At 37.9% G+C, this 14,583-nt stretch overlaps 1 long non-coding RNA gene across 1 annotated transcript in view; it reads right to left on the bottom strand.

Annotated features, from left to right (window-relative positions):
• Window positions 1–9,820, bottom strand: part of LOC135202220 (uncharacterized) — a 10,969-nt gene extending 1,149 nt beyond the window's left edge. The window contains exon 1 of the long non-coding RNA XR_010311684.1: window positions 7–9,820. This is a non-coding gene — a long non-coding RNA (uncharacterized LOC135202220). The remainder of the gene's footprint in view (window positions 1–6) is intronic.
• Between the last annotated feature and the right edge of the window lie 4,763 nt (window positions 9,821–14,583).

The raw sequence follows: 14,583 nt of genomic DNA, 5'->3' as shown, positions 1-14,583 counted from the left end.
AAAAACCTGTCAATCAATCAACTAAGAGAGAGAGAGAGAGAGAGAGAGAGAGAGAGATTCAGTGCAAAAGGTGAGCTTTGCCTATGGAAATCAGTTTTACTGCTAACTAAGCTGTTGCAAGTCTTAATGGTCTCAATACATCTACATATTTACAGTTATTCTTTTATATCTGTCATGAGAGTCTAAGAAGTGTTCACCAAATAAGTTGTCTGAGTGGGTGAGCATTACGAATTTAGTTATGCAACCAGTGATGGGAAAACCTGTTTATTTTAATTATTGGTACTACTGGCTCTCTGACTCTGAGACAGTTCTGTATTAACAATTTCAAAAGTCCTATCTTACAGCTACTCTCTTTTTCTCCCTACTAGGCAACTCCAAATGAACTATCTCAAAGTAGGAAAGACTTGGATTCTTTGAATTCATATAAAAAAACCAGTATTTCAAAGAGAACAGTGACAAATCTCTCACCAACACAATCTACTTCAGTGCCCACCCATAAAAATAATCATTCAAGTTAGCCCCTCTAATCTCAGTTTTGCTAAAGTTGTCACATTCACATGCAAAACTGCAGATGCTTCCACAAAGTCTACAATATCAGAATATCATGTGGCATTGAGGAGATCCAGAAATTAAACAAACTATTAAAAGAGCATGACATACCTATCGAACAGGTTTTATCTTGAAGCAGATAAAATAATTAAGTGCTTCAAGGTTAACAGATCATGAACAACTGTATTTGTCGAAAGTCATATTTGGAAGTGACAAGAAAATCCTTGAACTTCAGAATTAAACCCTTCTACTGCTTGAGCTTGTTGGTCTCTGGTATATTCCTGGGTTCCCAGATCCACTTTCTTTGTGTTAATTTGAGTGTGCTAAAGAAACTGGTTTGTTATAAACCGTCTTAAAAGACAATGGGAAAGTTTAGTCACATTCAGTTCTGAAAATAAATTTAGTTAACCACTGAAGGATGCAAGATGATCTTGTTAGGAAACTTGATAGATTATTTGTCTGGAGATAAGGTCTTTTTTTCAGCAATGATTATAGTTAAGAAATCACAAACAAGTTTTCTGATAGTACATAGAGTGTAGATCAACTGATTTAAATATTTCAGCAGTATTCTAAAAAGAATCTTCTAAGTTGATAATTGTTATTATTAAGACAGTCCCTGGTTACTGATGTCAATAAACCTCTTACCGATGCCGAAAATCACTTACTGTAGTTGAAAAGCTGGTTAACGATTAGCCAAACCCCATAAAACCAGAACACTGTTAACCGAAGTTGCTGATAAGCAGGGGGACTGCCTGTATTATAAATTTGCAAACACTCCATGGAATATGCTTACAAGCCTAAAAAATAAAATTTCCAGATTATCAATATGTAAGAGTTAAAAAAAGGAGAGAAAATGGACAGTAAATAAAGATACCATAAATCAACTGCCCCAGCTATACAAATCTTGTAGGAGAAATTGTATGATGAACTCAATTTCCTACTGAAAAAATATTTACATATTACAAGCAATCACATCCCATGTACCCTATAACCTTGTATTGACATGGAGGAAATACAAAACAGACTGCCAGCAAGAAGAGGTTCAAGCACTGCTAAAATCATTAGCCTGGCATGTTGCTCCTTCTCATCAAACATCTTGTCTCATAATTTAATGGACCCATACATCACTGGCAGTGTTGTACCACTCTTTGTGGTTTAAAGCTTTTATGGCCTAACATGAAGATTTCATCACCTAATCTTCCACTGGATCTCATTAGGGCAGATGACATCTCCTTTTTCTCTTTATGTTAGACTCGACAGAAAAAAGCTTAATAAGTACTCTAATGTTGGGCAGACAACTCTCCACCGTAAACTTGCAGTCCTAGTCAGAGTGGTGGCAAGGTTCAGAAGAATGGTATACATGATGATGAAGGGAAGGAGAACACCTCTACCTTCTTCCACCACTGTCAAAACTAGCCTAGTCTGCAGTAGTCAAATATCTCAAAGACTAATCCACAGAAATTAGAGGAATAAGGCTACATAGCCTATTTCCAATAAATAAAAAAGAAGCCATGAAAACAGGAATAACTTGAATAAGGCAAACTTTACTGTCACGAAATTTACGAGTGGCTAAATCTACCATGTTTGAAAGGTAATTATATCAGAAAGTAAGTATATAAGTGAATGATACAGCAGTTGCATAACTAATAGAGCTGTTATGTGTCTGACGAAAACAGTATACACTGCAGCACGAAAAAGCAAACTTAATTCCCTGCAAGAAGGTTATTTGACTGATGGGTTTGATAAATTGCAATACAAACACATAGTCAACAACCAAAAAAAGGAAACGAAATAGTACTCAAGTTTAATCAATAAATATTCGAATGGCAAAAGTTGGGCAGAGTCATGAAAAACGTCTGGACTCGACGGTGGCCGGAAGTGAAGTTGAATGCAGAATGACAAGTGGATGCAGGTTCCCCCTGCCTGTCGGTAGTTTACTACCTTATCAATATGTCTGAATGGCTGTTTAAGAGCGAAAGTTTGTATTTGTGAAGTAACAAACAGACAGCCAGGAAGAACATTACAAATCTTTAATTAAAAGAAATGAAAGACCTCTGGTACTGGTCATTGAGACAATGTGTAACCTGGCAAGAAATCTCGCCAACCCTAAGGGTACAAGCTCTAGACACAATCATAAATACCACTGTCATCTAAAAGATGAAAATATCAATATGCTGCTAATGTGCAGAAAGAAGAAAAATATCCCAATAATAGTCAATCAGAGCAAGCTCCCTGGGTGCCTTAGCTGATATATGTGAGAAAGAAAGCTGAGAGTGAAAAGTACAGTAATGTCTCATTAAATATTCAAAATTATTAACATCTGCATTACCAATCCAAAGCAAATCATGGTTGGCAGCACATTGCCAAACCAGTTACTAACACATATCTTTAATTTTGCTGAAGCTCTTCAACACTATTAAGAAAATTTAATATCATCATACCCCACCCACTGATTCAATCAAGAGCCTTGTTAAGGCTAGAAGTAACTTTATCACATTTGCGGAAAGCAAATACCTGAATATTGAACATCATACTACCTGATCTTTTTTTCTAGACCTTGAATCATATTAGCAGCAAGAAAAAAGTTCTCAAACACTAACTGCAGTTAGTCGATTATAAACTGTACATGAGATTAAATATGTTATACAACATACAGTACCTGAGTTACATGTTTTAATATAAAAACCTTATGGGTGTTCAAGTTTAAGGCAGCAATAAAGCCAAACTGACAAAATCTGGACTCAATATACTGTCAAGACTGTCACAGATATATATCTATTTAGATCTCACAGAACATTATAAGTACTACCAAGCCATTTCACGTAGGGCTATTGACTGTCCGAAATTAGGTACTTCGATACAATTTAAACTTTTCAGTAACCTTGAACCATACTATGGCCTATAATAATTACAATCGGCACTTGCACAATGCTTTGGAACAGACACTGCATTACATAACTTAATTCCCACTTTCCTGGGAAATACTATTTACAAAAAAATGATATCTTTTTGGTTTGGAAGAACACATTTTAAAAAAACATTGGAAAACACATCAGGATATTCTCCATACAGTGTTTCCATTTTCTAAGATCCTTTTAATGTCTACTGAATGAAAATAACTTTGTTGAAAAATGGCCCAGGATGACACATGAGACTGTTTACCAATATCTTAATACGTATTATAAATACAATTGTAATTAATAAAAGGTAACATTTGATAAATGCAATCCTGCATCACTGTCTTTATATGCTTAAGTATTACAATATATTATATAACTGAAGTAACTGAAATACAATTGAACAGAAATAGCCAATCTTCAATTCATAAGATTAAAATAGTTATGATTTTCCCAATTACTCTTTTAAATTCTAATCAATCCACAAATACTGCAGCAGTCCCATTTCACCTAAAGTTACAAGATAATATATACGAATAACAATAAAACAGAAATGCTCACCTACTTGTTTTATGTAAAGAAAATAGATAAAAAAAAAGTCATCCTTCCGTACAACTTTGAAAGTATTGTACAATCTTTAAAAGTTTTTCTTTTCTATAGCAGATCTGATAGACAGTGATAAGGGTAAGATCAATCAAATAAAAATAACAATATGAACATTGAAGAATGGATTATTTCAAGATGATGTTCAACAGTTTTCATACAGTGATAGGTGAAGAAAAAGAGAACTGCAGTTCTAAATTTAAAGAAGTCAACAAAAAACAGGAAGAAAGCACACCCAACAAGGATCTAAGTACGTACACATTTACTTGATATGAATGAAATGGATATATGCTAACTAAAGATCCAGGTGCCATTGTATGGGAAGCACAACAATTATATTCCGTAAACTGGCATGAATCAAAGAACTTAACAAAACAGTAAGCAGTCAGTGGATATATCTACCTGGTTGGACACATTCAAGGCTGGGAATGGCCTAGAGATAAAATGGATAGAAATTAGTCTAACTATAAAACAGCAGGGGCTACCTCTATTCCTTGTATTTCTTGTCCTGTACTGAGTAAAAAAGACAAATGCATCAAACACATTTTCATAAATAATATGTCTGATCTTAGGCAAGCATAAAATATGACTACCGAAGAGTTGAATACAGCTTTGTAACAGTGGAGAAAAAAATGTAATATTCAGTTATGCAATACACAAAACATTTACAATCATCCTAAATCTTTCCTATCACAAACGAAGCAAGACTTTACCTACTTAACAGTCTAAAATAAGCATCTGAATGGATTTTGTAAATTTATATGGAAGTCCTCTTAATAGCAAAAATCAATTAAAAATTACAGTATACTTAACCAGGCCATATCTACAACTTCATTAGAATACAGAAATTTACATTCAAGCCAAAAGTAACCTGTATACTGTTGCCTTAACTGAGCCAAGTTTTAATATCAAGATGACCAGAAACAAAAATTGTTTTCAATTTGTTTTTCTGGCTATAAAATTCTTTTTAGTTCAACTGCTCTTGTGTCATCTTGCAGATGGCCCACATTGATGTTAGCAACCTTTGGATGTTTCTTCCATTTTTTGTTTCCCACTGGAATATACTACGTGGGTTATGTCTTAATGAACGGATCGCTAGGTCGGACAAACCATCTCAAACTATTATTGACAATAAGTTCACCATGACTGTGTCCAATTTATAAAATCATTTCAAACTGAACATACTATTATATTCATAACCACTACAAAAAATTTTCTCAGTAGTACAGTACACAGAACTCACTAACAATGTGACTTGGCCTTTGATATAATGAATATAAAAAAAGTACAACCACCTCTTATAGAATTAGCTTTCCTGTATGAGTCATATGTAGTCACTCAATCATCACTGAGATTGGTTTATTCTTGACAGCTCCATGGGGAGGTGAGGGGTACTTACAGTGTGTGTATGTTTAACAATGTGCTGTAAAGGGTACAGTAATATAAGTTTTTAAATTTTTACAGGGTTACTTCCACACCCTACTTAATAAGATTTTGTCTTTTACATTAATTCTGTTCTCTTTGGTCTTTTCTTTCTGGCCACCCATGGGAGGCTAGAATGGTGTCTTTGCTTTAATTAAACTACCCAATATCATAATAATAATCGATGCTTTGTTTTAATTAAACTACCCAATATCACAATAATAATCGATGCTTAGATTTCTCATAATTTTTTCTCCATCTCTTTTATTTGTGCTCTTTGTGCCAATTTCTAACTGTGTGTGTGTGTGTGTGTGTGTGTGTGTGTGTGTGTGTGTGTGTGTGTGTGTTTGTTTAACAGCACACTGTGCTATAAATTTAAATTTTTTTACATAATTGTTTATGCACCTTGCTAAATAATACTTTGTTTTTTATATTCATTCCATTCTCTTTGGTCTCTTCCTTCTGGCACCCTTGAGAAGTTACAACTGTGAATCTTTCCTCTAGTTAGCCTACCCAATAATTGGGGGTTAGGTGTCTCATGACTTTCCTCCCCTCTGTTTTATCTTGCATTCATTTCCTATCTAGCCCAGATTTCATCTTTCACAATAAGAAAATCCTTATTTGTCCTTAGTTTGATTGATTGATTATGGAATTTTGGGCATAGCCCAAGCACTGGGACCTGACCCTCATTACTTTGCATATAGTACAGTCATTTCATTACCAATATCCCAAATTTTTTTACCAGAGTGCTACACGTCCTATCTCAACAAATACCTAAATCATCTCAAGTGTATTTTTCCACTCTACCTGCATTAAGTCTGTTAATCAGCTTGCAGTTGGAAGACCTAGAAATCACTTACAACAAGAATTGTTGTCACTCATTTTCACTCACTTTCATTGTGTTTGGGTGCTCCAGCAACAAAGCCTTGAGTATTTCATGAACTGATTTTAAACTTAGGGGACCTGTTCTCATATACCGTAGAAAATTAAAATGTTCTGTGCTGGTTTTATATGCCACACTTACATTTCAGTCAGTGATTAGCTTCTGATATTCTGATGTTTGTTTGTTTGTATGGTGCTTTTACATTGCATGGAACCAGTGGTTATTCAGCAACGGGACCAACGGCTTCACGTGACTTCCGAACCACGTCGAGAGTGCACTTCTATCACCAGAAATACACATCTCTCACTCCTCAACGAAATGGCCGAGACTCGAACCTGCGACCACTGAGGTGGGACGCTAATACCATACCAACCACGGCGATGAGGCGCTTTGATATTCTGATGATTTCACTTCTTAGCAAATGTTTCCATCATTTAGTTACCTTCATCACATATATAAAAGTGCACTGGCTTATTCTATGAGCATTTTCCTTTAAATTACTGAAGTAATCTCATTAAGACACTTCTACCTATAAGAAGGACCATTAAATTTAATATTTTATCTTTCAGTAAATGGGGAACAGTGGATCACTAAACTGTGTTACGGGCTCCAGTCCATCTCCTTCATAACTCCCTTCGTTACCTGATTAATTACTGTTCAACTATGTGGTTGATTTTACTATGATTAATTACTGCTCAACTATGTGGCTGAACTGTTATCTACTATAGCATACCACATTACCAACTAGCAATAAAGTAACCATGACCTGAACTTTTGAGCATACCTTCATCCTTGAGTTGGCTGACAACACATCACAGCCTTCTAGAAGGTTATTGGGACCCTTGGCTCTCACCTTCCATGCTAAATTTCTAAGGACAACCTTACCAACCTGAACTATCTGCTCTATTGCCAGGAAATATCTTTCCAAACTGAAACGATATAATACAAACCTAGTGCAGTTTTCTGTGAAAGTTAGCCATTTGACTAACTTACACTCACAACTATTTTTACCTACAGATCATATCCCAAAAGAAAAAGTTTATCTTTGTAAATAATTCAGTTTGTCATCTCTCTAAATAGTGGAGTGATAAACTCATATACTACAGCAAGCAGGTTTTTTATCAGTGAAATACATTTTATTTTATAATCATTACCAGCCCCCAGACTGTAAGCGCTAGGATTAATACACAAAATTCCTAAGTAAAAGATATTGTGACAGATTAGCCAGCATAAATATATATTGAACTATGATGTACGCACAGTACATATGAACTCCTACATAATAATGCAGCACAGAGATAGTCAACAGCAGTCTCTCTTTAGTATAACTGACACCATCAGTCTTTCTCTTAAAAATACATAGGTAATATATCATATTTTTTAATAGTAATATTTGGTGAGTTTCACTTCTATAATACGTACATGTAATAATAATAACAGCTGTTTCCGTGGCATTTAATTTGTAATGTTCTCTATTCATCTTACAATCTTTTCCTCAGCATGTAGCTGGTATATCACGTTTCCTAAGGACAAATAAAGATTTCTGTTGCCTTAGGTTTATTTCCTCTAATGTGTCAACAGCAAACTGTTGGTCATCTATGAGAATACCAAAGCGAATGAATTGAAGTACATAAGGTACAGGTATTTATAGCAGGCAGTATGTTTACAATTGGTGGGTTGTTAGTAGGCCGACTTTTCATTATAGTTACAAACCTATGACTTAACAAAATTTGGCCTACTAACAACACACCAATTGTAAATACACTGCCTGCTATAAATAAATACCTGTACATCATGTATCTCAATTAATTGGCTTTTGTACTCTTAGATGACCACCAGTATGCTGCCGACACGTTAAGAGGAAATAAACCTAAGAAAACAGAAATCTTTATTTGTGCTTAGTTTGATTGATTGATCATGGAATTTAGGGCATAGCCTAAGCACTGGGACCTGTAAAGGCCATTCAGCACTGTAGTGGTATATGTGATTGAATGAAGTGGATTAAATGAATGAATAAGTGAATCAATTAAAATCTTTTATACAACTGATCAATTAAAACTGCAATTAAAAATACCCAATGATACACAACAACTAAAATTAAGATCTAATTATACACAGCAATTAAAACCAAGACATTCACTCTCATTCAAAACCATTTACACCAAAATAAAAAAATCACATAGTTGAAATTACAACAATTTAAAAACTATCTGACATGCATACATTCATTTAGCACCATTTACACCTTAATTAAAAATAATTAGGTACTTCAAATGATAACTATGAAAAAAATCAATAGGTTAAAATTTATCATGCTACTAAATTTCATACAAAATCTTAATACATTTTAAAAATCTCACTAGTGCAGGAATATCTGCCTTGTCGTCTAGATTATTATAACACCTACATGCTGATGAAAAGACTTTAAGATAAATTGAGAATGCTGTACAAATTAAATGCCATAGAAACAGCCATAATTTTCAATGCTACTGCCCTCAAAGAAGGTCTCCTCCCTAATAATAATAATAATTAATAATAACAATAAAATATTTTTGGTTGAGTAAGCCCTTCTTTTTGGTACGTATTTGTAAATTTACAAATTTCACATATTCCAAGCAGCAATCGCAGCAATGGCACTTTTTGTGAGTAATGCAGGAATTTATTTTGAAGATCACATTCTCTTCAACATGGATATCAAATGACTAAAGCAAAATTATGTACTTGAAACAGTAAAATAACCATTACATGTGTGTGCATAAGGGTCATTCTATGGACAGCTGTGCCTTATTTTCTTTTAATAAGACTGATTCAAAGTTCTTGGTACAAGATGGTCCTCATTCACAAAACTGTAGAAGCCTCTGAGGAATGATATACATTTGGCAATCACTTTTAAAAAATTCCTTTACATAAAAGAGAAAAATCAGATGATCAGGAGAGCTTCAGTATGTGAAGATCTGGGAATTTTCCTAAAAATAATATTTAAAGTGAAAAAAGGACTGAATTGTCAAAGACTGCCTATGGAGAGAAGATTGTAAATGCTGGTAGAGGATTGCATTGTCAAAGGCAATACGGTATTAATGAAGAAAACATCTAAAAGATGGTATAACTTACAGCTATAAGAAAAAAGGAACATGTTAATAGACATTACTGAAGATCATAAAAACTTTTTACCAAGGACCAATCTGATAGGTATACTACATGAAAATAATCACTAAAAGCAATGTTACCACAATATTTTTTCCATATAATCCATACTAATACTACTGTAACTAGTACCAATAAAATATCAAAAAGTATTCTATGAATACTTGTATATATCTACACATCTACACCCAAGCCTGAGTGCACATAATAAAGTGTTTTAATCTACAGGTTTATATAGGCTACCAGCCTCAAAAGGGAGCATTAATTCATGCTAAATATCACATTCTTCACCTCTCCTTTTTGGTTATTACAGGGAATTATAAAAATCTGAGCTTCCCTCTAAATACTAAAGGGTTTCTTCTTTTATTATGATTATACCTAATTATTCCCAACATTACCAAAATTATGCTAGCAATAATAAAATAAAAAGTAGATGCTGAATATTCGTTTGGTGTTCCTACCATTTTCGTTGATACTAAATATTGAGCAAAAGGACTGGACTGGCTAGGAGGCTATGGTTTATTTTCGAGGTTCCAACTTCATCTGCTACACTTGAATTTTTTTCCTTATCACTTTGGAAGCTGGAAAAAAAAGGAGTTCTTTCACTGAGTAGCCTCATCACAATATCTGCTTTATCTTCTAGAGATTTGTCAGGAACTACTGGCCTGTAAAGTCAAAGAGTTTGGTATTCTGGTTAATATTTGCTGTTCAGTTCAATGATAAAAGGTACATTAAACCATTGAAAGGTTATAACTGGCATAAGTTTGCCAAAAGTGACCTAAGGAAGTGTTTTGCTTTCATCAAAGTATTTATAGTACAGTAGATGATTTTAAGACTTACCACAAATTTTTCTACTCTACATATTGGTAATAGACAAAGAAATGCATACATAACTCAAATTAGAAAAAATGATATTGTTAAACTACAATAAAGTTTTGTACATACTTACCTGGCAGATATATACTTAGCTATAGTCTCCGACAGAATTTCAAATCTCGCGGCACACGCGACAGGTAGGTCAGGTGGTCTACCTTACCGCCGCTGGGTGGCGGGGCGTATGAACCAATCTATCTCTCCAGCCAGATTTTTTCTCTTTCACCTGTCTCCTGAGGGGAGGCTGGGTGGGCCATTAGACGTATATATCTGCCAGGTAAGTATGTACAAAACTTTATTGTAGTTTAACAATATCATTTTTGTACATGAACTTCCCTGCCAGATATATACTTAGCTGATTGGCACCCTTGGTGGAGGGTAAGAGACAGCTAAATAATAAGGGAGATAAGAAACACTGATGTTGTAGGATATAAATAACCTTGGTCTTACCTGTTCAGGCAGAAGACTTCATTGATATTATCTCTGAGTCTGCGTTGCCTGGAGAGCTACAGCTAGGACGTGACCTGATGCTGAAAGACACTCGGATCTACCACTGGGATATGTGATCCTTTGTTTGTGGTAGAATCCAAGTCGGATCCTGTTAAAGGGAGTTCGTCCCTATCTTAACAGGCCTCCATAACCACTACTACTGCAAGGAGCCACACTCATCAGACCACCTAACCAAACTACTAAAGATTAGTATTACGACCTAAAGAGATGCCTTCAGCATCCTCTTAAGGGGCAACAACAACAAATACAAGGGGGAAAAATTTATACTACTACAAACAGGATGAGTTCCAGCTCCCTGCCCCAGCACTGAATCCGCAGATACGTACGGACCCAAGGCGAAGCATTTTTCGTAAGTGATTCTCACATCACGTAAAGTAGTGGTTCGCGAACACTGACTGACATCTCCAGAATGTTGTCTCCATCAGATTTCGCACGGACATAATTCTTGTTGAAAGCAAGAGAAGTTGCTATGGCTCTTACTTCGTGTGCTTTCACTTTAAGAAGCCTAAGATGTTCTTCTCTGCAGGATCCGTGTGCTTCTTTGATGAGGCTTCTCAAGAAGAAGGACAATGCGTTCTTCGACAATGGACGAGTAGGCTCTTTTACTGAACACCACAGGACCTCTCGGTTGGCTTTCAGTTGCTCTTTTCTTCTAAGGTAGTATTTCACCATTCTCACTGGGCAAAGAGTTCTCTCGGGTTCTTCTCCTACCAAAGAAGATAACCCACGAATCTCGAAGTTCTTGGGCCATGGACTTGATGGGTTCTCATTCTTTGCAAGAAAACCAGGAAGGAAAGAGCAAATGAGAGAGTCCTCCTTAAAACCCACATTACCATCAATCGCCTGAAGCTCACTCACTCTTCTGGCGGAAGCTAGAGCCATCAAAAACAGAGTCTTCCTGGTAAGTCTCTGAATGAGGCTGAATTAGGGGGTTCAACCTAGAGGACCCAAGGAATTGAAGGACTACATCCAAATTCCAGCTAGGTGTCTTAGGATACTGCATTTTCGTTGTATTAAACGACCTAATAAGGTCCTGTAGGTCCTTATCTTCCGATAAGTTGAGGCCCTGTGCCTGAAGAACATTCGCCAACATACTACGATAGCCTTTAATCGTCGAAACGACTAAGCCACATTCTTGTCTTAAGAATAAAAGAAGTCTGCAATTTGATTCACGAGTACTGGAAGAGGAAACGTTATTCCTCTTGCACCATCTTCTGAAGACATCCCACTTCGATGGTACACTCGTAATGTGGAAGACCTCCTCGCTCTAGCGATTGCCTTAGCAGCTGCTGACGAAAAGCCTTTCGCTCTGACCAGTTTCTGGACAGTCTGAAGCAGTCAGACTGAGAGCGGGGAGGTTTTTGTGGTACCTGTCGAAGTGGGGCTGTCTGAGTAGATCGCTCCTTAGAGGAAGCGATCTTGGAAAATCCACTAGCCATTCCAGCACCTCTGTGAACCAATCCAAATTTGTGCTGGCCAAAAGGGAGCTATCAAAGTCATCCTCGCGGAATCTGACTCTGCGAACTTTTTTAAAGTCAACCCCAGAATCTTGAAGGGGGGAAACGCGTATACATCGAGTCCTTTCCAATCGAGTAGGAGAGCGTCTATCCCTATTGCTCCTGGATCCGAGATGGGAGAGCAATACAGATCCAGTCTTTTGTTCTTTGAAGTTGCAAACAGGTCTAAGAGAGGCCTGCCCCACAACTTCCAAAGGCTCTGGCAAACATCTTGGTGCAGAGTCCACTCTGTGGGAAGGACCTGATCTTTCCTGCTGAGGAGATCTGCCCTTACATTCCTTTCTCCCTGTACGAATCTGGTGAGAAGTTTTATCCCCCTTTCTTCTGTCCACAGGAGATCTCTTGCTGTTTCATACAGAGAGAAGGAATGCATCCCCCCCTGTTTCCTGATGTATGCCAGAGCCGTGGTGTTGTCCGAGTTTATTTGCACAACTGCTCCTGTCACATCTGACTCGAACTCCTTCAGAGCAAGCCACACGGCTATTAGTTCTTTCCTGTTGATGTGCCAGGAAGACTGGTCCCCCATCCAGGTTCCTGACACCTCCTTGGTTCCCAGAGTCGCCCCCCAACCTGTTTCCGACGCATCGAAGAACAACACCAGGCTGGGTTTCTGGGATTGAAGAGGCAGTCCCTGCGAGAACTTGTCGGGATCCGCCACCATGCTAACTCCTTCTTGATTTGAAGAGTAATTGCCAGGGAGAACTTCAAATCCTGAGAAGGACGACTCCAATTCCGATGAAGAAAGAATTGGAGCGGTCTCAGGTGCAACCTTCCTAGGGAAACAAATTGCTCCAGTGAGGAGAGCGTCCCCAGCAGACTCATCCACTCCCTCACTGTGCATACTTCTTTCCCTAAGAAGGTTGTTACTTTTTCGAGTCCCCGGGCTATCCTCTCCTGTGACGGAAAAGCCCGAAAACTCAGAGAGTTCATCCGGATCCCCAGATAAACGCACTCTTGAGCGGGAATCAGACTTGACTTCTGCAGATTGACCAGAAGTCCTAAGGAATAAGTCAAATCCAGGGTTTTCTTCAAGTCCTTCAGACAACGATCTCTGGAATTGGCCTTATAAGCCAATCGTCGAGATAGAGCGAAATCCTCACCCCTTCCAGGTGAAGCCATTGAGCCACATTCCTCATGATGGCCGTAAGACTTGGGGGGCCGTGGAGAGGCCAAAACACAGGGCCCTGAATTGGAAGATTCTTCCCCCCATCATGAATCTTAGAAACTTCCTCGAGGAAGGATGGATTGGTACGTGGAAGTAAGCGTCCTGTAAGTCCAAGGACACCATCCAGTCCCCTGGACGGAGTTCTGCTAACACGAGGCAGTGGTCTCCATCGTGAACTTCTTCTTTTCGACGAAGAAGTTCAGGGCGCTTACATCCAACACCGGTCTCCATCCCCCTGAGGATTTCGGAACTAGGAACAGGCGGTTGTAAAAGCCTGCCGAAAGATGATCTGCCACTAGTTCGATCGCCTCCTTTTCCAGCATCTGATCTACCGCTAGTCGGAGGGCTTGATTCATGATGGGGATCCCTGTATCTGGCCGTCAAACTCCCTCGGGGTATTCGTCAAGGGAGGCCTCGAAGAGAACGGGATTAGATAGCCCTTCCTCAAAATTGACAGGGTCCAGGCATCTGCGTCTTTCTGGGCCCAGACTTCTGCAAACTGTAAAAGCCTGGCGCCTACAGTTGTCTGAAGGACTTGAGTCTTACTTGGGAGGTTTGATTGACTTCGTAAAAGTCCTCCCTCTTCTGTTTGGTTTCCGACCTCTGAACGAAGAGGATCTAGAGGTAGATGCCCCTCGAAAGGGTTCCTGAGAGGTCGGCTTAGCTTTCTTTGTCTTAGTCTGGAAGGTAGGGCGGCGGCTTCCTTGCAGACTGTGCTAGAAGGTCCTGCGTAGCTTTGGCAGAGAGAGCCTTCGAAATGTCTTGAACCAGGTGTTTAGGAAACAGCTGTGTAGAGAGAGGGGCAAAAAGCAAAGACGATCTCTGAGCATGTGAGACCGACTTTGTTAAAAATGAGCAAAATACTGATCTTTTCTTCAAGACCCCTGCTCCAAACAGTGAAGCTATTTCGCTGGCCCCATCTCTCACCGATTTATCCATACAGGATAAGACACAATTCAAATCCTCCGGAGAAAACGTGTCCGGTCCTTGAGTTTTCTTGGCTAGGACTCCGAGGGACCA

Source organism: Macrobrachium nipponense, chromosome 30 (genome assembly GCF_015104395.2).
Source record: "Macrobrachium nipponense isolate FS-2020 chromosome 30, ASM1510439v2, whole genome shotgun sequence".
In the NCBI taxonomy this organism is placed as follows: domain Eukaryota; kingdom Metazoa; phylum Arthropoda; class Malacostraca; order Decapoda; family Palaemonidae; genus Macrobrachium; species Macrobrachium nipponense.
This window is presented reverse-complemented; position numbering and strand designations above follow the sequence as displayed.